We start from the raw sequence: 26,131 nt of genomic DNA, 5'->3' as shown, positions 1-26,131 counted from the left end.
CGCGGCCTGCGTGGCTTTTTGACCCGGAAAGGGGGCCGCCGGGCGGGCGCGCGGGGCCAGGGGGCGGGGCGCCGGCGGGAGGGACGAGGGGGGAGGGGGCCGGCGCGGCGGCGCCGTTGCTAAGGCCGGCGGGGGGGGGGCCTTGGCAACCGGGCGCGAGCGTGCGCGCGTGCGCGTGGGGCGGCCGCGCCGGCGGTCCTGCGGCTCCCACGCGCGCGGGCGCGGGCGCGGCGGGGGCGGGGCGGGCGCGCTCCGGCGGGCGCCGGCGGGGATTTCCAGCGCGAGAGGAAGTGCTGCGAGCGGGAGCGCGAGGGCGCGAGGAGCGCGGGGCGGCGCGGCCGCCGCGTGCGCGAGCCGGTTGCAGCCCAGCAGGGACTTTCCAGCCGGCGGCGGCGGCGGCCGCCGGCCCTTCCCCGCCCCCCGACATGGGGCTGCCCGGGGAGCAGGACGCTGCGGACCGCGGCGGAGGACGCGCCCGGCGCCCCTGAGCCACGAGCGGCGGCGGACCTCGGGGTAAGGGGCGGCGGCGGGCGGGAGGGCGGGCGGCCGCGGGCGGCCCGGCGGCTCCATCCCGGGCTCCATCCCGCGCCCTCGGCGGCGGCGCGGGGCCGGGGCGGCGCAGGCCCGGCGCCCGGCGGCGAGTGCCCGGTGCGGCGCCGCCTCGCCCGGTCCCCGCCGGGCCGCCCGCCCCTCGGACGCCTCAACTTCGGGAAACTTTGCGCCCGAGGCCGGGCCGGGGCCGCGGGGCCGGGGCTCCGCAGCTTTTCAGGAAACGGGCGCCCGGGCCTCCCGCGAACGTGACCCCGCGGCAGCGAGAGCAGCATCTGCCGCGCGGCGGTGCCGGGACCCGGGCCGCGGGGCTGCCCGCACGCGCGAGCGGTGGCCGAGGCTGCGGCGGCGTCCGACCATTATTTAAAAGTTTACCCTGAGTCATTCCTCTGCAGAGGAGCGCGCCTGATTCACGCCGGCGCTGCGGGAAGGCGGCGGGCGGGCGGCCCGGTGGGGGGCAGATGCACGCATTCCCCTCCGGCCGCGGAAGGTCAGCGCGGCGGCCCGAGCGCGGGGCCGGCCCGGGCTGCGTGCCCGCTGCGGGCGCCGGCCGCCCGGCCACGTTTGCCCGTCGCCCGCCCGGGGGCGCCGCTCCTGTTCAGCCCCGTCGCGGGGGTTCCGTGCGGGACCCTGTCCCTTCCCGGGAAACAGCAGCGAGATGGAAATGAAGCGTGTGGACGTGCCCGGAAATTTAAGGAGCCTTCAGATCACGGACCTCCGAAGGGGACAATCTTATTGCACCTTTCTCGTGTGAAGCTGTGACTCGGTTTTCGAACGGCATAGGGGTGTGTGTGTGTGTGCCTGTGCGTGGTTATTCATTTATTTTTGTGGAGTCCACAGAGGCTGCGTGGAGTGGCGTTGTTGCTGCTTCTTAATTTACATTCACAGCACACAGCTGAGGAGCCCCCCCCCCCCCCCCCGCATTTGCCTGGAACACACACGGGGAAGCTTTGGGAAATGTTGATTTCTGTCCCTTCCTATGTCTGCAAAACCCGGCGGCCATCGCCATCGGTGGGCGCTAAGATCTCCGCTGAAACGGCCTGCGGGGAGCCCCATCCCGGGCAGGAGCCAGGCCGGCCGGCGGGCTGCCATCCGCTGCTCCGAGGGCCGCGTTGTGACAAGGCGCATGTTAGGAATGAGTCGGAAGACGAAAGCATTTTGGGCCCAAACCAAATAAGCCTCGCCGGTCCGATAAGTGGGCAGTGTCACCCCGGATTGGGAACCCTCCTGTGAGTAGGTGCTGGGGACAGAAACCGGCCGGGAGGCCAGCATCCCCGCGAGCAACAGGCCTTGCGGGTCGGGTCGAGGCGTAAGATGTGCGGAGTCTCGCCCAGACGCCATCGGTCCCAGCTGTCACAATGCAGAAGCCAGGGGCGCAGGGAGCTGCCAGGGAGAAGGCCAGACTTTTTTTTTTTTTTTTTAAGACGTTCATGTGAATTTTTCTATGGGGGGACGGGGACCCATTATTTTCCTTGGACACTACCCATTCATTTTGCAGAAAGATGGCAAGAGCAGGGGCCAGTTCTGTTAAAAAGGATTCCTGCTTGAAGAAGGGCCTCCGTGCACCTGAAACATCTGTTTGCTTCTGCTGTTTTCCCGTGTTGGGGATTTTGATTCTGTAAACACCCCTGGCAGGTCCCTTCCAGTTTTCACTCTGCAAACAGAGAGGGACCTTTCTGGGGTGTTGTCAGGATAGATATGCTAATGAGCTAGCTGAAGGGTGAGAATGATTGACTCCCGTAAAGTCCTTTTTAAAAATGACGTGAAAGCTGTACTTGAAGAAAGACAAAACTGTCACTGGTGTTGCAAGCCTGAGCCAGCTCAAGCACACAAAGGAAATTGCGTTAAATTTGCCCATCTCTGTGTTCTCATCCTCTTACCCGATTCTCCCAAGCAGCGGGGATCTAACCTATCACGTATTATGCAACCGCTGAGTTTCCTTGCAGTGGCCACTTTAAGAACTCCCTTAGCCCAGGGGACATCCTCTGACCAAGGCCCTCTGCTGGACCAGGGGATCATGCGTGACCCCTAGGGGGCTTCCGCGGGAGTGCTCACAGGGGAAGATACATTATCTGGGGGCAGGGGGAGGAGAGTCATAATATTGACTTAAGGTACAGAGAGAAATGGAGAAGGCTGTGGAGTGGGGAAGGCGGTGAGGCCAGCGGATTTGGAAGGTGACCAGCGAGAGGCAGCCGAGGCCTAAGTGTGGAGATGGTGCTGAGACTTGTTCTGAGCAGGAGGCATGAAGCCATGAGAGAGGGCCCGACGCCCGCAGGCAGGAGGGGCAGAGAGGGGAGCGGGTGGTGCAGTGGCAGGTTAGCAGGCTTGGAGTCCAAAGGAGCTCATGGAAACAGAAGAGAAAAGGAAAAGTTGTGCTTGTGTAGTATTATTCATAATTAACTAAAAAAGACAAAATGGCTCTCTCATTTTGGAGGTGAGGCTCTTATCAGTTAGCATTAGAACCTGTTTTGGGGGCTGAAAATTTTGTCTCCCTGTGCAGGTACCTTGGGGTGAGGCTGGCAGTTGGTGAGATGTCACCGGGGCAGGAGACTCCTGGTTTCTGTCAACTGCAGAAATCAGGTTGGCATCTTGTACTGAATTCTGTATTCCTCTAGATAAGTGGATCATTAGCTGGGACTTGGGAGTCTTTTGCCCATTTAATTTAATGTTCAATTAATGTGCCTCGAGTTCCCATAATGTTCTAGTTACAGTGCCAGGGTGAGGGAGAGACCGCACCGCCTTTAAAGGCAGGGTCTGTGGAAGTCTGGGGCTTCCCAGCTGGTGCACAGTGAGGGGAGGAGCCAAACCCAGTGAGGGGAGGAGCCGGGACCCAGTAAGGGGAGGAGCCGGGACCCAGTGAGGGGAGGAGCCGGGACCCAGTGAGGGGAGGAGCCGGAACCCAGTGAGGGGAGGAGCCGGGACCCAACAGGGGAGGAGCCAAACCCAGTGAGGGGAGGAGCTGGGACCCAACAGGGGAGGAGCCAGAACCCAGTGAGGGGAGGAGCCAAACCCAGTAAGGGGAGGAGCTGGGACCCAGTGAGGGGAGGAGCCAAACCCAGTGAGGGGAGGAGCCAAACCCAGTAAGGGGAGGAGCTGGGACCCAGTGAGGGGAGGAGCCAAACCCAGTGAGGGGAGGAGCCGGGACCCAGTGAGGGGAGGAGCCGGGACCCAACAGGGGAGGAGCCAAACCCAGTGAGGGGAGGAGCCAAACCCAGTGAGGGGAGGAGCCGGAACCCAGCCTCTCAGCCAGAGGGAAGACCCCAGGAAGAAAGTTGAGCCAATGTGGACTCCGGTGTAGAAGACATCTGGCGGAGTTCGGAAAAGGGCAGGGTCCTGGCTGCCTGGGGTCAGGAGGCCGGAAGTGGGCCTCCAGCTCCTGCCAAGTCCCCCTGGTGTTTGTCAGATGCGACCTGCCTGCTGGCTGCCCTGCTGCTGGCCAGGGGTGCAGTGTTGGCCGCCCCGCGGTGGCGTGTCCAGGGGTGATGTCTCTGCGCATCCTCCGGCCCTTGCAGGCCCTTTGTGACCGGAGCTGGGCGGTCAGGCCTCTGCCCTGTGCAGGCCGCCCTGGGTGGAGCACGCGGCCATCCCTCCTCCCTCTCCGGGGTAGGAGTCTCCGGTGTGCGCGGGCGGGGGGGCGGGGGGGTCGAGGTGTGTGCAGGGTGTCTCCGGTGTGCGCAGGGGGTCTCCGGTGGGCGCATGGGGTCGGGGTGTGCATAGCGGGTCAGGGTTACAGAGCTCCTCCCTCCCCTCCCTGCTGCCCTCTCACCCACCTCGAATCACCCATGTCCCTTTGGTTCTCCAGACATAAAACATCGGGCCCTATAATTTCATTTCATGATTTTTTTTTAAGAGTTTGTTCCATGGTGATTTTGACTCCATATATAAAAATATATTTTTAAATTTTATTTATTTTAAATGGAGGTTACTTGGTAACATCTCATGATGCCATTCTACCAAAAAAGATACCACACTTGTGGTTTTGATATCCTGATTTCCTTTCCAATTTAAACACTTGATTCTATGGCAAAACCTAAATACATATTTTTAGGAAACTTGGATTCTGTAAGCGGGGAGAAAAGCAAAACGGATTCACCAAGTGGCATGAAACATCTTTAGGGCAGCGGCGGCATCCACATGGTGAAGCGGGGTGCCAGCGGCATGCTGACTGTGCTGAGGGCTTTAAGACCAGCTCCGCTCCCGAAGGCCTCTCCCCTCCCCAGGGCTAGACCCTCTGCCTTTGTGTCCAGAACCCGCAGGCCTGGGAGAGGAGGGGCGGGACAGGGCCACCCAGTGGTCCCTGTGGTGTGGCTCTGCAGTGGGCGAGCCAGAGCCTCGCAGCTGCCACCCCTGCCTGCGCACCCCATGCACCCTTCCGGAAGCAGTGAGCGCCCTGGTCCGTTGTGTTAGGGGCTCCGGGACAGGACGAGCAGGGAAAGTCGCTCCCCAGCCTTCCTTGCTCAGTCATACCCAGGAGTCACAACTTTATTCTGGAAATTAAATCTGTCCCTTTTGGATTAATAATGGCCCGGCCTTTGAAACATGGTTACAGGGGAAATGAAATGTTCTGGTTGCAGAGGGCTTTCCCGTGAGAGCGCGCTTGGCATGGCGCGCGAGACGGCTCAGACTGTGTTTCATCTGAACATTTAATGCGAATGTGATGTCATACTCAGTGATGTGTCTGATTTTTCTACCATAAACACACTTTGCCCCCCTGAATTTGGGTATGGTAGGTTCTCCGTAAGATGGTGTTTATGCTTAGCTTCCCTGGGCTCCCGAGGGGGTCCCCTGGCATCCCCCGGGGCTGGCCACCCCAGCTTCAGCGGTGTGGGCGTGGTGGGAGGCACAGTGTAGACAAGGGGTCAGTCTTAGGGACCCTTGCGACTTTCTCACTGAGTTCCCTCATTTTATAAGGGCGGCAGCTGAGGCTCAGGATGGGGGTAGTGGCTCCCCCAGGTCCGTTATGACAGAGCAGGGACTAGTCACCCCGAGTAGAGTGCCCCCTGCCTTCTTCATGCCCCAAGATGCACCTGGAGGCTGCTTGGCCTCCACTTCCGACCCAGGAGAGTGGAGAGTTATTTAATCAGCGCAGTTTTGAGAATTTGCTCAGGAGCAGTGCTAGTTGCTGAAGTTGGGAAGTCGAGTAAGATGCTCTGTGATCAGTCTCCAAGGAGCTGCTGTACCAGGATGCGCCAGAGAGTCCTGAGGTGCTGGCACCAGGGGCAGGTGCCGGGGGGGGGGGGGGGGGACTCTGGGGGAGGCAGGGCCCGTTGCCTGGGACCAGGGCTTAGGAGGTAGTTTCTGGGAGGATGAGCATGAGCAAGCTGGCTGTGGGGGAGCGAGCTCACGGTGAGGCCCAGGGGTCTGGCGGCCGCCCTGGGTGCCAGCCTGACTTTGGCGAGAAGATTGTCCCATTTTACAGATGAGGAAACTGAAGAGCTCCAGGCCTGTGGGACCCCAGAGCTCAGGTTCTCATCACTGTGCTCGGCGGGCAGTTGGCGCTGAATTAAGTCCGCTTCTGGGTTCTGTTCAGACTCCAGACCGTAAGTGTTGCTTTCTGGTTCCGGCGTTCTCGCTCCCTCCTGAGCGCGCGCTGCGGAGCGGGGTCGGGTCCAGCACGAGCGTTTTGTGCGGCCATTCTTCCCCCAGAGCCCGTTCTGCCTGCGCGGACACTTCCCAGCCGCACCTGTTCCTTCCCTCTGTTCAGAGTTATTTTCCTGTGGCAGCAACATCGCCCTCAACGCCCTTTAAAATCCACCTCCAACGCCCTCAGGTGCTGCTGACGTCTGGTAGAATGTGCTGGCGACCCCCCCCCTGCGCTCACATTCTCACTCATCAGGACGGTGTTCAGTGACTGTCTCCTCAGGGCTTCATGAACAGCGGTCGTTGGTGGTGACAGGTCCCCAGGCCTGGCCACTCTGGACGGAGCCGACTGGGGCCCCCGACAGTCAGGTTCCTGCCATTCACCTGGGAGATGAGAATAGCTACGCGTCGCTGATGGGGACGCGCGTTGAAGGCACAGGAGCCCTCTGCGCGGTCGGCAGGCCGTGGCGTGCTTGGGTTTGGGAGGAGAGGGTGTGTGCCGTCTGCCGGAACCTCTGTGACGTTCTGCCCGGCCGGGAGGGTGCGCCGTGCACCTGCCAGAGGCACATGCCTGAGCCGGGTCAGCTTCCTGGAGGATCGAGGGCACATTTCTTTCTGACACGGTTGGTGCTGGGTGGGGGCGGCAACATGGAGCCTTGTGATTCTGGAGGGCCGCCCCCCCCCGGCCGAGGGGTGTTCAGGCCTTGGGGGGGTCAGTGACAGGCTTCTAAGGACAGGGCCGCTTCGCCGTGTTTCGCAGTTTGGCCTGAGATGTGCTCGGTGACAGTGAGGCTCACTCCACGGAGGGCCTCGGGGTTTGCGTCCGACCTGCCGTGCTAGTCAGTCACTCTCCTCCCTGCACCTCATGTTCTCAGCGACGGAAGGGTGACTGGGTTCCAGGGGAGGCTGGGAGACCTGACACATCGCAAGAGGGAATTCCTCTCCCTCCCTCCTCTCCTGAGTTTCCGGAAGGGAAGGCGAGCCGGGAATGACAGGCCTTCAGGGGAGAAGGCGGCCTGGAGGCCCGGCCTGCGAGGGGCAGCACGCCATTGGATTGTAAGGAGATGATTTGTGACGAAGAGCAAAAGGTCTAGAAACTAGCCACCACTGTATGTTTGCACACAGGAATGTCTGCCGGTAGCCCCCCATTTTTTAAGAAAAGCAATTTTTACATGTGATGGTTTGTGTAAATTTATATTTTAGTACATATTTAGCAGAACAGTATTCTTCAATCCATTCTGGTATCTGCTTAGACGTCACTTTTTTTAGGACAGTGGTTCTCAACCTTCTGGCCCTTTAAATACAGTTCCTCATGTTGTGACCCAACCATAAATTATTTTCGTTGCTACTTCATAACTGTAATGTTGCTGCTGTTATGAATCGTAATGTAAATATCTAGTATGCAGGATGGTCTTAGGTGACCCCTGTGAAAGGGTCGTTCGACCGCCAAAGGGGTCGCGACCCACAGGTTGAGAACCGCTGTTCTAGGAGGTCTTCCCTGAACACCTAATTCAGTGATGGCGAACCTTTTGAGCTCCGCGTGTCAGCATTTTGAAAAACCCTAACTTAACTCTGGTGCCGTGTCACATGTAGAAATTTTTTGATATTTGCAACTATACTAAAACAAAGACATATTTTTGATACTTATTTTATATATTTAAATACCATTTAACACAGAAAAATCAACCAAAAAAATGAGTTCGCGTGTCACCTCTGACACGCATGTCAGAGGTTCGCCATCACTGCCCTAAATCAAAGAGCCCCGGTTGTCTCTGTCTAGTTCCTCGTGTGCTTTTTAAATTCGTAGCAGAAAATTGTCCATCGCCATAGCCTGTGCACCCGAGAGTGCCTGGTGTGTGGTAGGAAGCTAAGAGTTTGTATGAATGAATCAATAAACTATAGTCTGACCACCTTTTCTTTTATTGAGGCAAAACTCACATGTCATACAATTAACTATTTTAAAATGTACTGTTCAGTGGTATTTAGTACGTTCACAATATTGTGCAAACACCAGTTCTTTCTAGTTTCAAATGGTTTTATCACCCACTAAAGAACCCTGTGCTCCTGGCATATTCGTTCCCTGGGCCTCCTTCTCTGGCCTGCTGTCTGTCCCTGTGGGTTTGCCTGTCCCGGACGTGCCACGGAACAGGAGCCAGACAGCACGACTGGCTTTTGCGTCTCCTTCCCCTTAGCGCAGTGTTGTTGAGGTGCGTCCAAGCTGTTGCCTGCACGGGTGTTGTGTTCTGTTTTAATGGCTGAATAATATTCCGTCGTGTGTCTTACCACAGTTTTGTTGATGCGTTCACTCACTTTTTGGGGTGGTTTTCACCTTTTGGCTATGACGGATCATGTGTACAAGTTCATGTGGAGAGGTGTTTCCATTTCTCTCGGGCCATAGGGTGATTCTGTGTTTACCTTATTCCCACCAGCAAGGTGCCAGGGTTCCGATTTCTGCACAGCTTTGCCAACATTTATTTTTGTCTTTCTGGTGAAAACTCTTCTAGTGGACATGAAGTGGCATCTCCCTGTGGTTTTGTATTTCCTTAATGACCGATGGCATTGGGCATCTTTTATCTTTTCACCGTATATAGTGGAACAATGTCTATTCAAGCATTGCCCATGTTTCAATGGATTGTTTGTCTTTTTGTTGTTGACCTGTAAGAGTTCCTTCTATATTTTGGATAGCTACATGATTTACAGACATTTTCTCTCATTCCCTAAGATTTTTTTAGTCCTGTTAATGTCCTTTGATGTTGAAAAGCTTTTAATTTTGACGATGTCCACTTTTACTATTTTTCATTTTGTTGCTGTTGCTTTGGTATAAAATCTGAGAATCTATTGCCAAATCCGAGGCTATGAAGATTTGCTATATGTTTTATAGTTTTAGTTCTTACATTCAGACCTTTGATCCCTGTGAGCTAATTTTTATGTGTGGAGTGAGGCAGGGGCTCTCCTTCATTCTGCTGCAAGTGCTTACCCAGTTGTCCAGCACCATGTGTTGAAGGAACTGTTCTTCCTTATTGGATGGTCTTGGTAGCCTTGTTGGAAATCAATTGGCCACGGATGTTTGAATTTATTTCTGGACTCTCTATTCCATTGTATAGGTCTGTCTTTATGCCAATAGCACACTGTGTTTTGATTAGTGTAGTTTAAAAAAACATGTATATATATTTCTATTGAATATAGAGAAAGGGAGGGAGGGAGGGAAGGAGGGAGGGAGAGAGAGAGAGAGAGAGAGAGAGAGAGAGAGAGAGAGAGAGAGAGAGAAACATCAATGAAGAGAGAATCATTGATCGGCTGCCTCCTGCATGCCCCCTACTAGGGACTGAGCCGTCAACCTGGGCAGGTACCCTGATGGGGAGTTGAACTGTGACTTCCTGGTTCATAGGTCAATGCTCAACCACTGAGCCCCACTGGCCGGGTAGTTGCTGCAGCTTTGTAGAAAGTTTTGAAATAATTTTGGGAAGTGTGTCTTCCAACCTATTTTTCCTATCTGCTCGGGCTAGTTGGGATCCCTTGCAGCTCCATAGTAATTTGAGATTCTGTTTTTCACTTTCTGCAAAAACAATTTGGAATTTTGAGAGGAATTACACTGCATGTGCTTTGGGGTGTTGCCATCTTAGCCATATTCGGTCTCCTAGTCCATGACCATGGGATACTGGTCCATGTCTTCTTACCTTTCATTTTTTTCAGCAAGGTTCTGTTTCAGTGACCAAGTCTGCACCTCCGTGGCTTAATTTATCCCTAGGTATTGTATTCTTTTGGATGCTACTGTAAATCAAATTGTTTCCTTAATTTTTAAAAGATTTTTCATTGCTTGTATATAAAAGCACAACTGACTTAAAAATATATTTTTATTAAATCAGAGAGAAAGGGAGAGGGAAATAGAAATATCAGTGATGAGAGAGAATCGTTGATCAGCTGCCTCCTGCATGCCCCCCACTGAGGATCCAGCCCGCCACCGGGGCATGTGCCCTGACCTGGAATTGAACTGTGACCTCCTGGTTCATAGGTCGAAGCTGAACCACTGAGCCACACGCCGGTTGGCCACAACTGATTTTTGTGTGGTGATCATATAGCCTGCAACTTTGCTGAGTTTGGTTATTACCTTTAGTAGCTTTTTGTGGATTCTATGGGATTTTCTACATGTGGAATCATGACACATGCAATAGAGATGCTTTTAATCTCTTTCTCTCCAATTTGGATCCTCTTGTTTCTTTTTCTTGCCTGGTTGCTCTGGCTGGGGCTCTGCAGTGCTGAACAGCAGTGGTGGAAGCAGACAGCCTTTCTTGTTTCTGATCTTAGGGACACTTTCAGACTTGCACCATTGCTTATGGAGTTAGTGTAGGATTTCAAAAATAAGTGCCTTTTATCATGTTAGGAGGTTTCTTTGCGGAGTGTTTGATCATGGAAGGTTGTTGCGTTTTGTCACGTGCTTTTTGTGTGTCTGTTGACACGGATGCATGTCTTCCCCCTCTGTCTGTTAATGTGGTGCATCACATTAGTCGATTTTCATGTGTTGAACCGCCCTTGCTTTCCTGGGATAAATCGCACTTGATGTGGTGGCTGTTCCCTTTAAGGTGTTGTTGGATTCGGTCTGCTATTATTTTGTTGAGAATTTTTGCGTCCAGGTTTGTAAGGGACATTGGTCTTTAGTTTCCTTTCCTTGTGGTATCTTTGTCTGGCTTGGTAATTGGCTGCCAACCGCGTTTTGACCGTGCCTCCCGTTTATTCAGAATTTTGAACCCTGCCCTCCCTTAGCTCAGATTCTAGGAGGATTTCAAAGCAGACAGGGAACTCTGATGGTCATCATACCTCTTACCCCCCATTTCCCAACACCAGGCTGCCCCTAAAAGGGCTGGTAGCTGGGAGATCCTGGTGATGCTGCCACCGCACTGTGTCCGCCAGCGGAGAATGGAGGAAGGGACTCTATTCCTGGTGCCAGGACAGCAGAGAGATGTGCTTCTGTCATTTCCCGACAGAGCCACAGGCTGCTCAGGCAACGAGAGCTGCGTGACAAACCACCCTGAGCGTCAGTGGCCTCGAACAGTGGTCTGTCCCCCCAGCTCATGGTTCTGTGGGTGACCAGGTGGCTCAGCTGGCGCTTCTGCTGCTCTATGTGGCAGTAACTGAGGCCGCTCACTGGTGTTTCTCTGGCCTCGGGTCTGGTCTGGAGGGTCCAGACACTTGGCGCTCACATGCCTGCGTGGTTGGAAGGCCAGGCTGCATTCCGTGTTCTGTACCAAGAATTTGTGAATAAGGTTTTGGAATGCACCCATTCACACAATGACAGGTGCCTGCACAAAAGGTATGTTTTATTTACCCAACCAGCAGGCATCCTTGATCATCTGTTTGTCAGGAGATTTTTAAAAATATATTTTTATTGATTTCAGAGAGGAAGGGAGAGGGAGAGATAGAAACATCGATAATGAGAGAGAAACATCGATCGGCTGCCTCCTGTACGCTCCCACAACCCGGGCATGTGACCGAACCAGTAATTGAACCGTGACCTCCTGGTTCATAGGTTGGTGCTCAGCCACTGAGCCACCCAGGCCAGGCTGTCAGGAGTTTTCCAGGTACGACTTTGGGTCCATAAAGTTTCCCTTCCTATTAGGTTATTTTTAAATACCTTGAAAACGTTACTTTCATTTTGAAGAGTATCATGGAGTTTAAGCTTCTCTCTCTCTGTTCTTCAGTGAAGCTTCATTGAGACACTGTCAGTAAATGTCCTTCTCTTCACCCTGGGTTACTCTGGGGACCCCGTGGAGACGTCCCCGCGAAAGCCAGGCTGGCGTGTGGAGGTGGGGCTGCCTCACGGGCCTGTGCAGAGGCTGTGTTGGCTCTGCCCCCCGTCTCATTTCTGTGAGCCCTGCTCCTCAGCCCCCAGCTGGTGCCGCAGCACCAGGGAGCCTAGCGAGTGTGCAGAGGCCACAGGGCGTGGGGAGCGCACACAGAAATCTGAATCTTTGGCTCCAGGGGAGCCCCAAGGTGTGGGGTTGGTGAGGGTGGAGAGGGGCTGAGGTTTCTGGTCCATGTGCGTCCTCTGCTTGCACCCCCCCAGGGGCCCTGCCCACGAGCCTGCCCAGTGCAGTGCCGGCCGCAGCGCCAGCCGCCCAGGCCCGCTGTCCCGAGCACACCCTCCCGTTGTTCCCAATGCCCACCACTCCCGGGAGCCAGCCTTCTGTCCACAGAGTCAGCGCTGCTGGCGGTGGATGTGTCAGCGTGACTGACAGATGCATGGCATTTCAGGGAGTCCTGGGGCTCCTGAACCCCCTCCCGTCATGCCTGAGGTCATACAGCAGTAAAGTTACACCCAGGTGTCCCCCCAAAATGTGAACACACTTTAACAGCTGATAGCGCAATTTTGGAAATGAAATCTATGTTAATAAACACCGCCTTTATGATTATTCAGTGTGTGTGCGTTTTTGGGACACCCTACATATATGCTCCCTATATTTGGTATAGGGGTGCCAGACCTGCATCAGGTGTAGTCACTTTGCGCAGAGAAATAAGTAAGGTGTGGTGTCTGAGGCATCTTCATAGAGGTCCCAGGTCTGCACACGACAGATAAGGCTCTTCCAGCTCCAACATTCTGTTCGTCAAGCACCAGCCTGCAAGGTCAGCCTCTGAGGCCCAGAGCGGTGGGAGCATGGAGCGTGCTCATCAGCAAGCCGGCCGGGGAGGGGAGGCAGTGGGTGGCCGGCAGGCACAGGATGGGGGCTCCCTCCACAGGGGGGTCCACCCGTGTCCACGGCTCAGCAAGGCGGAGCCCAGCAGGTCTCAAGGCTGGAGACCCGCAGGCGTGGAGGTCCTGAGAGGAGGTCGTGCCCCCAGGGCTCTGGAGACCGAGGTGATGGCCACCCCCCTTTGAAACGGAGGAGGCTCAGCCCGTCTGTGTGGCCTGAGAAGCAAGAGAACAAAAATAAAGGGCAGATTACAGGACGAGAGAGTTAGCCGTCCGTGTCAGCTTCGGGCTCTGGCCAGTTCCCACCAGGAGCCTCACAGATGGGCCTCCTCGGAGAGCCTGCCTCACGAGGCGACTGTGGTCTCAGAACCCACCCGAGCCCTGGCCTGCGTGTTCCGTGGTTGGGCATCGGCCTGCACGCGGCGGGTCGCAGGTCCAGTTCCCCGTCAATGGCCGCGACTGGGCGTGGAAGCCAGTGGCTAATCTGGAATATTGGAAACGGTGAGAGTTTAGGGGGCAGATGGGCGTGGGAGGCCTGCTCAGGGACTTCCTGTGATGGCGGAGGGCAGAGCGCGCCCAGCGCGGGGCCAGCTGCGTGGACTCGTGAGTGTCGTGGAAAGTCACAGTTTGCCTGCGTGTGCGGATCCCACTCCCTCATGACCTCACTCCCAGAGTGTAGCTACCGCCGCCGGGACCGCTCCTCGCGGCCGCCGCGCGTTTGTGCTGCCAGCGGCCCGCAGGCTTCTGGACTTCGTGTTCGGGTGGCTGTCCCGTGGGCCTGGCCTTCCGTGTGGGATGTCTAGGGTTTCATGGGTGTCCAGGAGGGACAATGCTGACGGTCCACAGAGCCCCGGACGGGCAGTTTATCCCCAGGGATTTCCTAAAGCTCCCTGGTCGGGGCGGGAGGCCTCCCAGAGTCCCGGGTGGGACGGCGGATCGGATCGCGGGACGCCCGGCCGGCCCAGGCCGCCTGCTCTGTCCTCTGCTTTTCCGGGGACTTATTTTTCTTCTTCTCGTGGCTTCATGTCAGCGATTCCAGATCCTGGCTGCACGTTAAGATGAGTAGAAAGAACACAAAAGCCAGGCCGCTTCAGACTCTTTCCGTCGGGAGCCCCGCACGCGGCCATGTCGGGGATCTTTCATAAAGTCGCCCTGGGTGGGACTGCCGCCCCGCGGGGTCGAGCCGGTGGGTCAGCAGAAGGCACACTCCTCTCCGGCATCACCTGCCCAGGCGCCTCGCCAGGCGGACCCAGGCCTCCCTCATGCCGGCCGGTGCCCTGGGCGCCTCAGCAGGGCTTTCAGGGACCGGACCTGCTCCAGGGGGAGGAGCCCCAGCGGCCATGGCCTCTCTTCCCGCTCCGCTTGCGTGAACGTGAGCGAGTGACTTGACCTTCAGGCCCCTGCACAGAAAGTGGGGCACCCAGGTCCTCAGTCCAGTTCTGATGTCCCAGAGCCTCTGAAAACGGAATGGATTTGTCACAGATTTGGTGCCAAAACCTGACCTGGACTGAGGTGGTGCTGTTTACAGTCCCTGTTCCATGTGGGGTGTCTCGCCGCAGACGGTAATTCCTGTGGTTCTTGCAGGTGCTGCCCCAGACTTCACCGGGAGCGTTACGCAATGCACACTGCACACAGTATTTCCTTCCTAACTTCCAGAGCATTCTGACCTCAAGCACAACTGGCTTTGGTTTGGGGTGAGGGGCTGTGGCTCCGGGGTCAGCCTATCTGCGAACCTCCTGGCGGCTCCCAGCACCCAGCCAGCAGCTGGCTTCGCCCTCGGCACCTCACTGGGCACACCTTTCCCGGGGCGTTGCTTTCCCAGAACCTCGTGCTCTGCGTGGCGGCCTCGCTGCTCAGACAGTCCAGTGTTTTCGATCGTCAGCATCCGCTGCGCCCGCCCTGGGTATCCATCATCCCTGCGTGCATCTGGGCCAATGTCACCGGGAGTGAGTGTGTGCGGGACCTGGCCCTGCGGGCAGAGTGAGAATCAGTCCTAGAAAGAGAAAACTGGGAAGTTTGTTTTTGAGGAACCTATTTTGTTACATTCAAACCAAGAGGAGAAAGAGGGCGTGTTAGGAGGCAGCTTAGCCTCGGCCCCTGCCGGCTCCCAGAGGAGCTGGGATGCCCAAGGGCGTGGAGGACCCTTGCGCTTTGGAGCGATGGTGTCTGGGAACCGCAGTGTTAGCTTCCTGTTTCCTTTTCTTTCTTTTTTAAATTGATTTTAGAGAGGAAGGGAGAGAGAGAGACACCACTGAAGAGAAGAATCATTAATCTGCTGCCTCCTGCACACCCTGCACTGGGGACCGAACCCGCAACCCAGCACGTACCCTGACCGGGAATCGAACCGTCACCTCCTGGTTCCTAGGCCGACACTCAGCCGCGGAGCCACGCGGGCCGGGCTGGAGCAGCCTCTTCTTTTTTTTGCCGTGAACCCTCGCCCGAGGACATTTTCCACTGATTGTCCAGAGAGAGGGAGAGACACAGAGAAACAGGGATGTGAGGGAAACACGTCGATTGGTTGCCTCCTGCACGAGTCTTGACCAGGGCCCAGGCCAGGGAGGAGCCTACATCCAAGGTACATGCCCTTGACTGGAATTGAACCCGGGACCCTTCGGTCCGCCAGCCGATGCTCTGTCCACTGAGCCACACCGGCCAGGGCTGAAGCAGCAGCCTGTCCTTAACACAGGTTTTGTGGTCTGCTTTACCTGGAACTCACGGCTTTTGCCTTTTGCTAGGAGACTTCCTGTGTGCCAGAACTGACCCTCCAGGACAGGAAAATGTGGGTGTTCCCTGCTGTCTCACGCCCCCTGCACCCCGAGAAGCTGGGGAGATTGTGGCCACCCTTGGCTGAGCAGAGTCTGTATTGAGAGGGACGTGTCTCTAAATGCTTCATTATGGTCCTCAGTTTTCTTTCCTTTGGGCCCGGAAGGGAGTGTTTGCTCTACGTGTATAATTGGTGCCTTTTGGTTTCGGGAATTTGGGGAGTGGGTGGCTAGTTGTGATGATCACCACCACCACCGCCAGCCCCATTGGGGGCCCTGGGAGGCTGAGCGCACTGGTGCTCGCTCGGCGTGGCCGCTCCTCCGTGGTGGGAGGAAGAGTTCGTACCTCGTGGCCTGGTGGGCTGATGGGGAACCGGATACCCGACGTCTCAGTGACTTAGAGCAGCAGTCGCCCGCCTTTCGGGTCGCGCGGACCACTGGTTAGCGACCGCTGGTTTAGGGTGTGGAAGGTTACTGACTCTTTAGAGAGCGGTGCGCACCAAGACAGTCTCAGGTGGATGACACAGTCACTGTCCTGGTGCGTCGGTCCCTGGGCCGGGAGCCCCTGGAGTGGGCCCCCCACTGGACTGCAGACAAGCCCTCTGTGGAGCTGCGGCCTGCTGGCCCTCCTGGCTGCGGGCAGGGAGGGCGGGGAGGAGGCAGCCGCCGCTGTGGTCCCGCTGCACACGTGCGAGGACAGCGCCACGTGCACGTTTCATGTGTGTCCTACAGGGCATCGGCCAGCAATGCCTTCGACTTCGGGATCTGCCTCCTATAGAAATGGGGAGACTTGGGGATGAGCTCCCCCGCCCCCCAGGGCGGCAGGCCTCCTAGAGACTCGCGCTCAGACTGGGCCCGTCCAGAGGAAGTGTGGGCGCTGCCGTCGCGGCTCAGAGCCCCGCAGGGTGGCGGGTGCAGGCACCGCGCTGCTTTCGGTTTCAGCGGCATGTGATTTGGGCCAGTGGTTTTAAGGGAGCCTTTCACGTCCAACCCCGCTCCATCCCCGTGTCCTCCTGACAGTGGCGGTGGGAAAAGGCCACCGGCCGGGTCACGCTGGTCGCGGGTGTGTGTGCGAGGGTGTCCCCCAGGGACGCTTGGCAGTGTCGGAAACCCCCTGGGCTGGTGGGTGGGGCTGGTGTCGAGTGAGCACCGCCCGAGCTGGCAAACACCGCGATGCCCAGGGCAGCCCCCCAGCAGAGAGCTACCTGGCTCAGGTGTGGGGGTGCAGAGCTGGGCGTCGGGGCCAGAGGGTGTGTGGCTGTTCGGGTTTCATATTGTGAAGGCGAGGTGCTTTCTACAACGTGGTCTTTAGCGATTAGATGAGGTCGGAAAGAGTAACGAATGTTTTTAATTTGTACCATCACGCGGGCCTGCTCTGAGTGTATTAAAGTGCGCAGAGGGCACTCAGGGTCAGGGGCCCGCGGCAGAGGCCCGCGGCAGAGGCCCAGCTGTCCGTCGGGCTGGTGTGGCTCAGCCCTTCCTGAGAAACCATGATTTCAATGAAGCTTTGGTCGCAGGACGGGCGTTTTTGAGTGGGTTCCATCAGAATCAAGGACTTCTCCCGCTGTGGCTCCCAGTGCCCCGGTTTGTCCTTAGCCCGCGGCTCTCGCGCCAGCTCCAGCCTGTGTTCACCTCCCTCCTGGCTGAGTGCTGGGGGTGCCGGCACCGCCCTGAGCGCCAGGGACCCAGCAGGCCGTGCGGTCAGGACAGACCGGGCGTCCGGTGCGGCTGCAGGACAGACCGGGCGTCCGGTGCGGCTGCAGGACAGACCGGGCGTCCAGTGCCGTCAGGACAGACCGGGCGTCCGGTGCGGTCAGGACAGACCGGGCGTCCGGTGCGGTCAGGACAGACCGGGCGTCCGGTGCGGTCAGGACAGACCGGGCGTCCGGTGCGGTCAGGACAGACCGGGCGTCCGGTGCCGTCAGGACAGACCGGGCGTCCGGTGCGGTCAGGACAGACCGGGCGTCCGGTGCCGTCAGGACAGACCGGGCGTCCGGTGCGGCTGCAGGACAGAGCGGGCTGGGCAGGGCGGGGCGGGCGCTGCCTGAGCTGGTCTGGGGCTCACTGACCAGGCCGGCGGGGAAACGCACTGTGTCCATGGCCTGAGGCTCCAGCCTGTTCACTCAGCTGTCGCCCGCCCTGTCCCGTGGCTTCTGAGCCCGTCCCACCGCCTCCGGGTGCTGACGCCAGAGGGCTGGGCAGCACCCAGGATCCCTCGCCTGCCTGGTCTCCCACCCAGGCCCCCTCTCCCCCGAGGAACCCCCCCCCCCCCCCCCGCGCGCCCAGGGCTGGGCCCCTGCCCGCCATCCTCAGACGGGAGCCTCACCGGGTGCGGGGACAGGAGGAGCAGGGTGCACAGGGACCGCCCTCTGAGAGCTGGGGCTTTGCATGGGGGTTTCTGTCAGTTATTTTTTCCTCACCTTTTGGAGCCCAGGCCGGGGTGGGGGTGGGGAGGGCAGACAGCGCCGATCCCTGCAGGGAGCCCCCCCCCCCAACGCACAGAGCTCAGGGGGCAGCCCGGGCTGAAGGTCTCAGCGGGCTTTGCGAGCAGGAGGCGGAGGCCAGCGGCCTGGCCTTGGCGTAGGTGCCCAGCGTGCGAGCGGCACTGGAGGACGGGCGCTGCGCTCACAGGCTTCCCTGGTCCCCAGGCCTCCCCTCCTCCCCAGGCCTCCCCTCCTCCCCAGGCCTCCCCTCCTCCCCAGGCCTCTCCTCAGGCCTCCCCTCCTCCTCAGGCCTCTCCTCAGGCCTCCCCTCCTCCCCAGGCCTCCCCTCCTCCCCAGGCCTCCCCTCCTCCCCAGGCCTCTCCTCCTCCTCAGGCCTCTCCTCAGGCCTCCCCTCCTCCTCAGGCCTCCCCTCCTCCCCAGGCCTCTCCTCCTCCTCAGGCCTCCCCTCCTCCCCAGGCCTCTCCTCCTCCCCAGGCCTCCCCTCCTCCTCAGGCCTCCCCTCCTCCCCAGGCCTCCCCTCCTCCCCAGGCCTCCCCTCCTCCTCAGGCCTCCCCTCCTCCCCAGGTCTCTCCTCCTCCTCAGGCCTCTCCTGTCCTCAGGCCTCTCCTCCTCCCCAGGCCTCCCCTCCTCCTCAGGCCTCCCCTCCTCCTCAGGCCTCTCCTGCCCTCAGGCCGAGTCCGACCGCCTGAGCCATGTCCTGTGAGGCGTGCAGGAGGACGTGCAGGAGGACGCACTCCAGGTGCCATCCTGGGTGACGGTGTGGGTGAGTGGCAGTCTCCTGGGCGGGCAGGACACAGGAAGTGGGCGCCAAGGCTCGTGTGGCCTGTCCCTTACTTGCCAGAGGCGGGCGGGCATCGTCTGTTTCCAGATGGACCCTGAGTGAGAAAGGAGGCCTCCTGGTCAGGAGCGCGGGGAGCCTAGCGGCCACCGAGAGGAAGGGCCTGAGAAGCTAGCTCAGGGGACGTGCTGGCGCCCGAGAAACTGCTCAGTCTGTGTAGCAGGCGCATCAGACACTGTACAAGAAGCGATGAGCTGCTAATGCTGAAGGCCCTTCTCCTGAACGAGCGAAAGTACCTCCGTTGGCGGCTGATGGAAGTTTCTAGAAAAACGGGAGTCCTGCCCTCCATTTTGTCCGGAGTTTGTAGATAGGACGGAGTTTTTAGGCTTCCACGCCTCCTGGAAACGGGGTACGCCACGTGAGGGTTGCAGAACGGCCTTTAGAGGCCTGCGTGGCCGGGAGCAGGCTTGGCAGGGAACCCCATGGCTTGGGGGTTCATCTAAATGACATGGAGACCAGCAGTTCGCCCGTCGACCCCAGAGCGTCTGCGTGGCTGGCCGAGCTCGGTGACGTCTGCCCTCCAGTCCACGCCCTTCAGCTGCTTGCGACGGGAAAGGCTTCCGTGGGCGGTTTACATCCAGCGCTCTACTCGGGATTCGTGGGCAGAGCACTTCACATGTACTAGTGTCTGTAGTAGGTGATGGGGGATAGAGAAGGGGTTTCTTGTCTTTAAAGAACAGGTCGTGTGAGGAGGGGCAGACATGCAGGTGTGAGCTGGGTAGGGGGTGCAGCAGGGGTGAGCTGTGAGACAGGCAGGGGGTGCAGCAGGTGTGAGCTGTGAGACAGGCAGGGGGTGCAGCAGGTGTGAGCTGTGAGACAGGCAGGGGGTGCAGCAGGTGTGAGCTGTGAGACAGGCAGGGGGTGCAGCAGGTGTGAGCTGTGAGACAGGAAGGAGGGTGCAGCAGGTGTGAGCTGTGAGACAGGCAGGGGGTGCAGCAGGTGTGAGCTGTGAGACAGGAAGGAGGGTGCAGCAGGTGTGAGCTGTGAGACAGGCAGGAGGGTGCAGCAGGTGTGAGCTGTGAGACAGGCAGGGGGTGCAGCAGGTGTGAGCTGTGAGACAGGCAGAGGGTGCAGCAGGTGTGAACTGAGACAGGCAGGGGGTGCAGCAGGTGTGAACTGTGAGACAGGCAGGGGGTGCAGCAGGTGTGAGCTGTGAGACAGGCAGGGTGGTGCAGCAGGTGTGAACTGTGAGACAGGCAGGAGGGTGCAGCAGGGGTGAGCTGTGAGACAGGCAGGAGGGTGCAACAGGTGTGAACTGTGAGACAGGCAGGGGGTGCAGCAGGTGTGAGCTGTGAGACAGGCAGGGGGTGCAGCATGTGTGAGCTGTGAGACAGGCAGGAGGGTGCAGCAGGTGTGAACTGTGACGTGTGCATGAGGGTGCAGCAGGTGTGAGCTGTGAGACAGGCAGAGGGTGCAGCAGGTGTGAGCTGTGACGTGTGCATGAGGGTGCAGCAGGTGTGAGCTGTGAGACAGGCAGGGGGTGCAGCAGGTGTGAGCTGTGAGACAGGCAGAGGGTGCAGCAGGTGTGAACTGTGAGACAGGCAGAGGGTGCAGCAGGTGTGAACTGAGACAGGCAGGGGGTGCAGCAGGTGTGAGCTGTGAGACAGGCAGGGTGGTGCAGCAGGTGTGAACTGTGAGACAGGCAGAGGGTGCAGCAGGTGTGAGCTGTGAGACAGGCAGGGTGGTGCAGCAGGTGTGAACTGTGAGACAGGCAGGGGGGTGCAGCAGGTGTGAGCTGTGAGACAGGCAGGGTGGTGCAGCAGGTGTGAACTGTGAGACAGGCAGAGGGTGCAGCAGGTGTGAGCTGTGAGACAGGCAGGGGGTACAGCAGGGGTGATAGCGTCAGTGGTGAACGTGACGTTGGGTCATAGAGGCAGGAGAGTGCAGAACCCACAGCAGAACCCCGTCAGAGTGCAGCCTGGGAGAAGGGTTTAAAGTAGACTGAAGGGACAGTCCTGTAGATGATTGTATGTTTATCGAGGCTTGTAAAGATAAGTAAAGAAGAACATGTAACAGGGACCATCAGTCGCCCACGAAGCCTAAAATATTTATTACCTGACCATTTATAGCAAAAGTTTGCTGACTCTTGGCTGCAGGTGTTAGGAAATGTTTTACAAAGCCTAAAACTTGAGCAGGTATTTCATGGGATAAATGACATTTTGATTTTCAGGGCAGCAGGGTGAAGGGGAGAGGCTCAGGGGTGATGGGAAAGGCAGGAGGGGGCACAGGTGCTGTCAGTCATGCTATGCGGTGGGCTGTGCTGGGCTCGGAGGGGCCAGGGATGTGGTGGGGCCTGGGGGGGGGGCGGGGGGGGAGGTCCTGCCTCACCTACACACAGCAGGTGTGAGTGCAGCTCGGTGGGGCCTGCACCCTCGGAGCGTTTTTTCCAAAGCATCAAATTCTTGTCCCTCGCTTTAATTTTTTATTAAAAAAATTTTTAATTACATTTATTGGGGTGACGGTGGTTACTTGGACCATACAGATTTCAAGTGTGCGTTTCTGTGGCGCATGATCTGTGTGTCGCATTGCGTGCCCACAGAAGCCCTTGAGGAGGAGATGTGATGCCAGGACGGTCGCTGGCTGTGGGAATGGAAATCAGCATTCCTTTTACCCGAGGCGCGCTCCTCACGAGGGCTGGTGCCCTGGCAGGCGGCTGCCTGTGGCATCCAGTGTGTAGGTGGGTCTGGATCCCTGGGGTGAGGCCGGGATCGGCGGTGCTTCCCACGCTTGGGCACGGTTTCCGCCTGGCAGCGGCCGCGTGTGACGTGCCTGTGATCCCTGCACTGAGGACGCGCAAGGACCTCGAGGAAGGCGGCATGTCCTTGCTGAGCCAGTCGCTGTGTCCCCGCTGCCGGACGTCTGCGTGGAGGATTCCGGTTTGTGTGGGACATCGCTGCCTGGGCTGGATGTGTTCTCCCAGAGGTGGCGCGTGGAGCAGGTGCCCGGGGCGGGAGACGCCCTGAGTCCCAGGGGCGGGACGTCTGTGGGAGCAGAGACCCCCGGCCGCTTCGCTGCAGAGGGAGGAGAAGCTGGGCACGGGGCTGTAGAAGTGTGCTCACCCACAAAATCCACGGGGGTAGCAATAGCGAAAACACGTTTTCCCATCACCCCCCACTGCTGCACTTAGGTGTGTAGTCTTTTTTTAAGTTTTTTGTTACTCTTCATCCGAGGATAGCTTTCCATTGATTTTTTAGAGAGAGTGGAGGCAGAGAGACAGAGAGAAACATCGATGGGAGAGAGACACATCGATTGGTTGCCTCGTGCACGGGGATCGAGCCTGCCACTGAGGTACATGCCGTTGACCGGAATGGAACCTGAGACCCTGCAGTCCGCGGGCCAGCACTCTACCCACGGAGCCACACCGGCCAGGGCTAGGTGTGTAGTCTTTGCGGCTTTCGGTGTGGACACACTGGGAGGCTCAGGCCCTAATGGTGTGCACTGTGCCTCGCAATGAGAGGCGTGCGGCAGGGGTGGGGGTTGCTGCTCCCACGCTCCTCCCGGGGCCCCCTGCTGCTCACCGTCTGTGTGGCTTCCCCCCTGCTGCTCACCGTCTGTGTGGCTTCCCCCCTGCTGCTCACCGTCTGTGTGGCTTCCCCCCTGCTGCTCACCGTCTGTGTGGCTTCCCCCCTGCTGCTCACCGTCTGCGTGGCTTCCCCCCTGCTGCTCACCGTCTGTGTGGCTTCCCCCCTGCTGCTCACCGTCTGTGTGGCTTCCCCCCTGCTGCTCGCTGTCTGTGTGGCTTCCCCCCTGCTGCTCACCGTCTGTGTGGCTTCCCCCCTGCTGCTCACCGTCTGTGTGGCTTCCCTCCTGTGGCCGCTCTCACGTCCGGAGCCTCCCAGCAGGTGCGGACTGTGGCCCGCAGTCAGAGCCTGGCCCCGGAGGACGACTGTGTGCGGCCTTCATTCGGCCCCTTGATTTGGTGCTCAGCTTCACCCAGGGGGGCTCGGATGGGCTCAGGTTGTGCAGAGGACACTCCCGCCAGAGAGCAGTTAGGTGCCTTCAGAATGAAGCCTGGTTTGCACTCGGGTCATCCCTGAGGCCTCCCGACAGGTCCTGGGAGGTCAGGGCCCTGCCCGCCCCTCGGGACTGGTCCACCCAGCCCCTGAGCGTTGCGTGGTCTTGGGATGCAGCTGTTGCCCTTCGTGTGGCTGTCTCCCCTTCCCCAGGACACCTTGTCTGGGAGGTTGGCCCCTTGGTGTTAGAAGGAACACGTGGGTGCTTTGGATGTCACTCCACGGCGTCACTCACGGGACCGGCCTCCGCGTACATGCACCCTCTCGCTGTGCGTCCCGAGAACCGTGCTGCCTTCATACCAGAAACTTAGTGTTCCGGAACAGGCGTGCGTGTGCGTGTGTGTATGTGTGTATGCGTGTGTGAATGTCTTGTTTGTTTAAAAAACACCAGTGTGTTCATGGTAGAATATTTAGAAAATGCAAATATTTCCTGTTGACTCACTGCTGTTAATGTTTTGGTGTATGTCACTCATCTCTTTTGGGGGCATAATCTTATGCATTTTTACAAAAATAGGAATGTATTTAAATAATTTTTAGTTTTTAAAAACACCCTTTTAAAATGAAAACAAAACAAAACAGGTTTTTTTTTTTATTAAAACAGGAATTCCCATTCAGGAAAATTGTTAAATAGGTAAATCGAGATACAAAAATACAAATACAATCCTGTCTTCTCCGATCACTTCTAAGCCATACTTGGGGCATACTGATCGTTTTCTTTTTATAAAAATACTAGATGCCCGGTGCATGAAATTCGTGCATGGTTAGGGTCCCTAGGCCTGGCCAGTGATCAGGGTCCATCTGGGGGGCAACCGGTGGGGTGATGGGGGAGCCCCCCTGCTGGCACCCGTCTTGGCTGGCCTGGGGCCTGTGGGCAGGGGGCAGCTCCTGTGTTGCATGTCTTTCTCCTGGTGGTCAGTGTGCATTATAGCAACGGGTTGTTCCACTGGTCACTTGCCGAACAGTCGATTTGCATATTAGGCTTTTATTATATAGGACAATTCTATATTTTATAATTTGCTTTTTCATATAATAGATTTATTGAGATGTAGTTTACATATAGTCTTCAACTTTTTAAAGTGTACCATTCAGTCATTTTTTACTATATTCAAAAATTTTACAATGATCACCACTTTCTAATTTTAGAACATTTTCATAATCCGGAAAAGAAACCTTGTACTCATTAACTGTCACTCCCATTCTCCCCTCCCCAGCCCTAGGCAGTCATTAATCTATTTCCTGTCCCTATTGATTGGCCATTTCTGGAAATTTCATACAAATGAAATCGTACAGTATGTGGTTTTTGGCCACTGATTTTGTCCGGGTAGCGTATGTTTCCAGGGTTCACCCATTTTGTAGCATGTCTCAGTAATTCCTTTTTATAGGCATGGGATACCCCACTATAGGGAGACACCACCTTTGTTATCTGTTCATCAGCTGGTGGGCATGGGGTTGTTCCCTCTTTTCAGACATTATGAATGATGCTGCTAAGAACAGTCCTGTACTAGTTCTTGTGAGGACCTAAGTATTTATATCTGTTGTATCTATTGCTGGGCCGTCGGTAACTATGTGTAACATTTTGAGGGACTGCCAGGCTGTTTTTCAGAGCAGCTGGGATATCAGCAATGTGTGCGATTTCCAGTTTCTCCACATCTCCACCACCATTTGTTATTGTTCATTCATTTTACTTCAGACATCCTAGTGTGTGTGACGTGGTCTCACACTGTGGTTTTGATTTGTATATTCCTAAGACTAATTATGTTAAGCACCTTTCCATGTGCTCATTGACCATTTAGATATCTTCCTTGGGAAAGTGTCTACTCGTATCCTTTACCCATTTTAAAAACTGGGTTATTTGTCTTTTTGTTACTGAGTTATAAAGGGTTCTTTACATATAATTTCTTTATCAGATATATAAATTTTAAATATGTTCTCCCATTCTGTGGGGTGTCTTTTCACTTTCTTGGTGTTGTCCTTTGGTGCACAGAAGTTTTTAGTGTTCATGAAATCAGTTTAACTATTTTTTTCTTTAGTTGCTTGTGCTTTTGGTGTCATATCTAAGAAACCATTGCTTAGTCCAAGAGCATGAAGATTTAAACCTGTTTTCTTCTAAGAGTTACATAGTTTTAGCTCTTGCCTTTAGGCTGTGATCCGTTTTTGTTTTTTTTAAATATATTTTATTGATTTTTCACAGAGAGGAAGGGAGAGGGATAGAGAGCTAGAAACATCAATGAGAGAGAAACATCAATTCAGCTGCCTCCTACACACTCCCCACTGGGGATGTGCCCACAACCAAGGTACATGCCCTTGACCGGAATCGAACCTGGGACCCTTCAGTCCGCAGGCCGACACTCTATCCACCGAGCCAAACCAGTTAGGGCAGGCTGTGATCCATTTTGAGTTAAAATTTGTGTATGGTGTGAGGTAGGGGTTCGGTGTCATTCTGATGCATGTGGTTGTCCATTAGTTGAGAAAACTACTCTTTTCCCTTTGTCAAAAATTAATTGACTACAAATGTAAGGGGTTATTTCTGAACTCTCAGTTCTCTTCTTTTCTATTATATGTCTATCCTCATGCTAATACTCTCTTAATTACTCAGCTTTATAGCAAGTTTGAAATTGGGGACTTGAGAATCCTCCAAATTGGTTCTTTTTAAAGATTGTTTTGTCTATTCTAAGTCCTTTGCATTCCCTTGTTCGTTTTAGGGTCAGCTCATTAAATATAACTTTCTCTTTCACTTGCAGACTAAAGAAAAAGAAAATGTTCATGATATAATCCCGTGTTGTCCGCTATAGTAACCCTGTGGCTGGTGGACACGTGGAGTACAGCCTGTTCACATTGCCATGTGCTCTAAGTGTGAGCTTACACCAGGTTTTGAAGAGCTAATGTGGAAAAAAGAACAGAAAACATCTCAAATAATTGTTTATATTGATTACACATTGAGTGGTAAAATTTTATATTGGGTTAAATAATGTATATTACATAAGTTTGCCTATTTTTATCTTTTTAATGTGACTACTAGAAGATTTAAAACTATTTATGTGATTCTTATATTTATGCATTTTTTTGTTAATCCTCACCTGAGGGTATTTTTACCATTAGATTTTTTAGAGAGAATGGAAGGGAGGGGGAGAGACAGAGAGAGAGAAACATCTTTGTGCGAGAGATACATCAACGGGTTGCCTCCTGCACTTGCTCCCAAACCCCTGGGGCCGGGGATTGAACCTGCAACAGAGGAACGTGCCCTTGACTGGAATTGAACC

The 26,131-nt window shown here is 56.3% G+C and overlaps 1 protein-coding gene across 3 annotated transcripts in view; it reads left to right on the top strand.

Annotated features, from left to right (window-relative positions):
- The first annotated feature begins 254 nt into the window (after positions 1-254).
- Positions 255-26,131, top strand: part of TRAF3 (TNF receptor associated factor 3) — an 89,383-nt gene continuing 63,506 nt past the window's right edge. For 2 of the 3 annotated variants that reach the window (XM_059685725.1, XM_059685716.1), the window contains exon 1: positions 256-513. The gene's annotated coding sequence lies outside the window, so the exon portion shown is untranslated. Of the gene's footprint in view, positions 514-26,131 lie in introns of all 3 variants that reach the window. The other variant, XM_059685734.1, reaches the window with a different exon arrangement.

Source organism: Myotis daubentonii, chromosome 1 (genome assembly GCF_963259705.1).
Source record: "Myotis daubentonii chromosome 1, mMyoDau2.1, whole genome shotgun sequence".
NCBI lineage: Eukaryota > Metazoa > Chordata > Mammalia > Chiroptera > Vespertilionidae > Myotis > Myotis daubentonii.
This window is presented reverse-complemented; position numbering and strand designations above follow the sequence as displayed.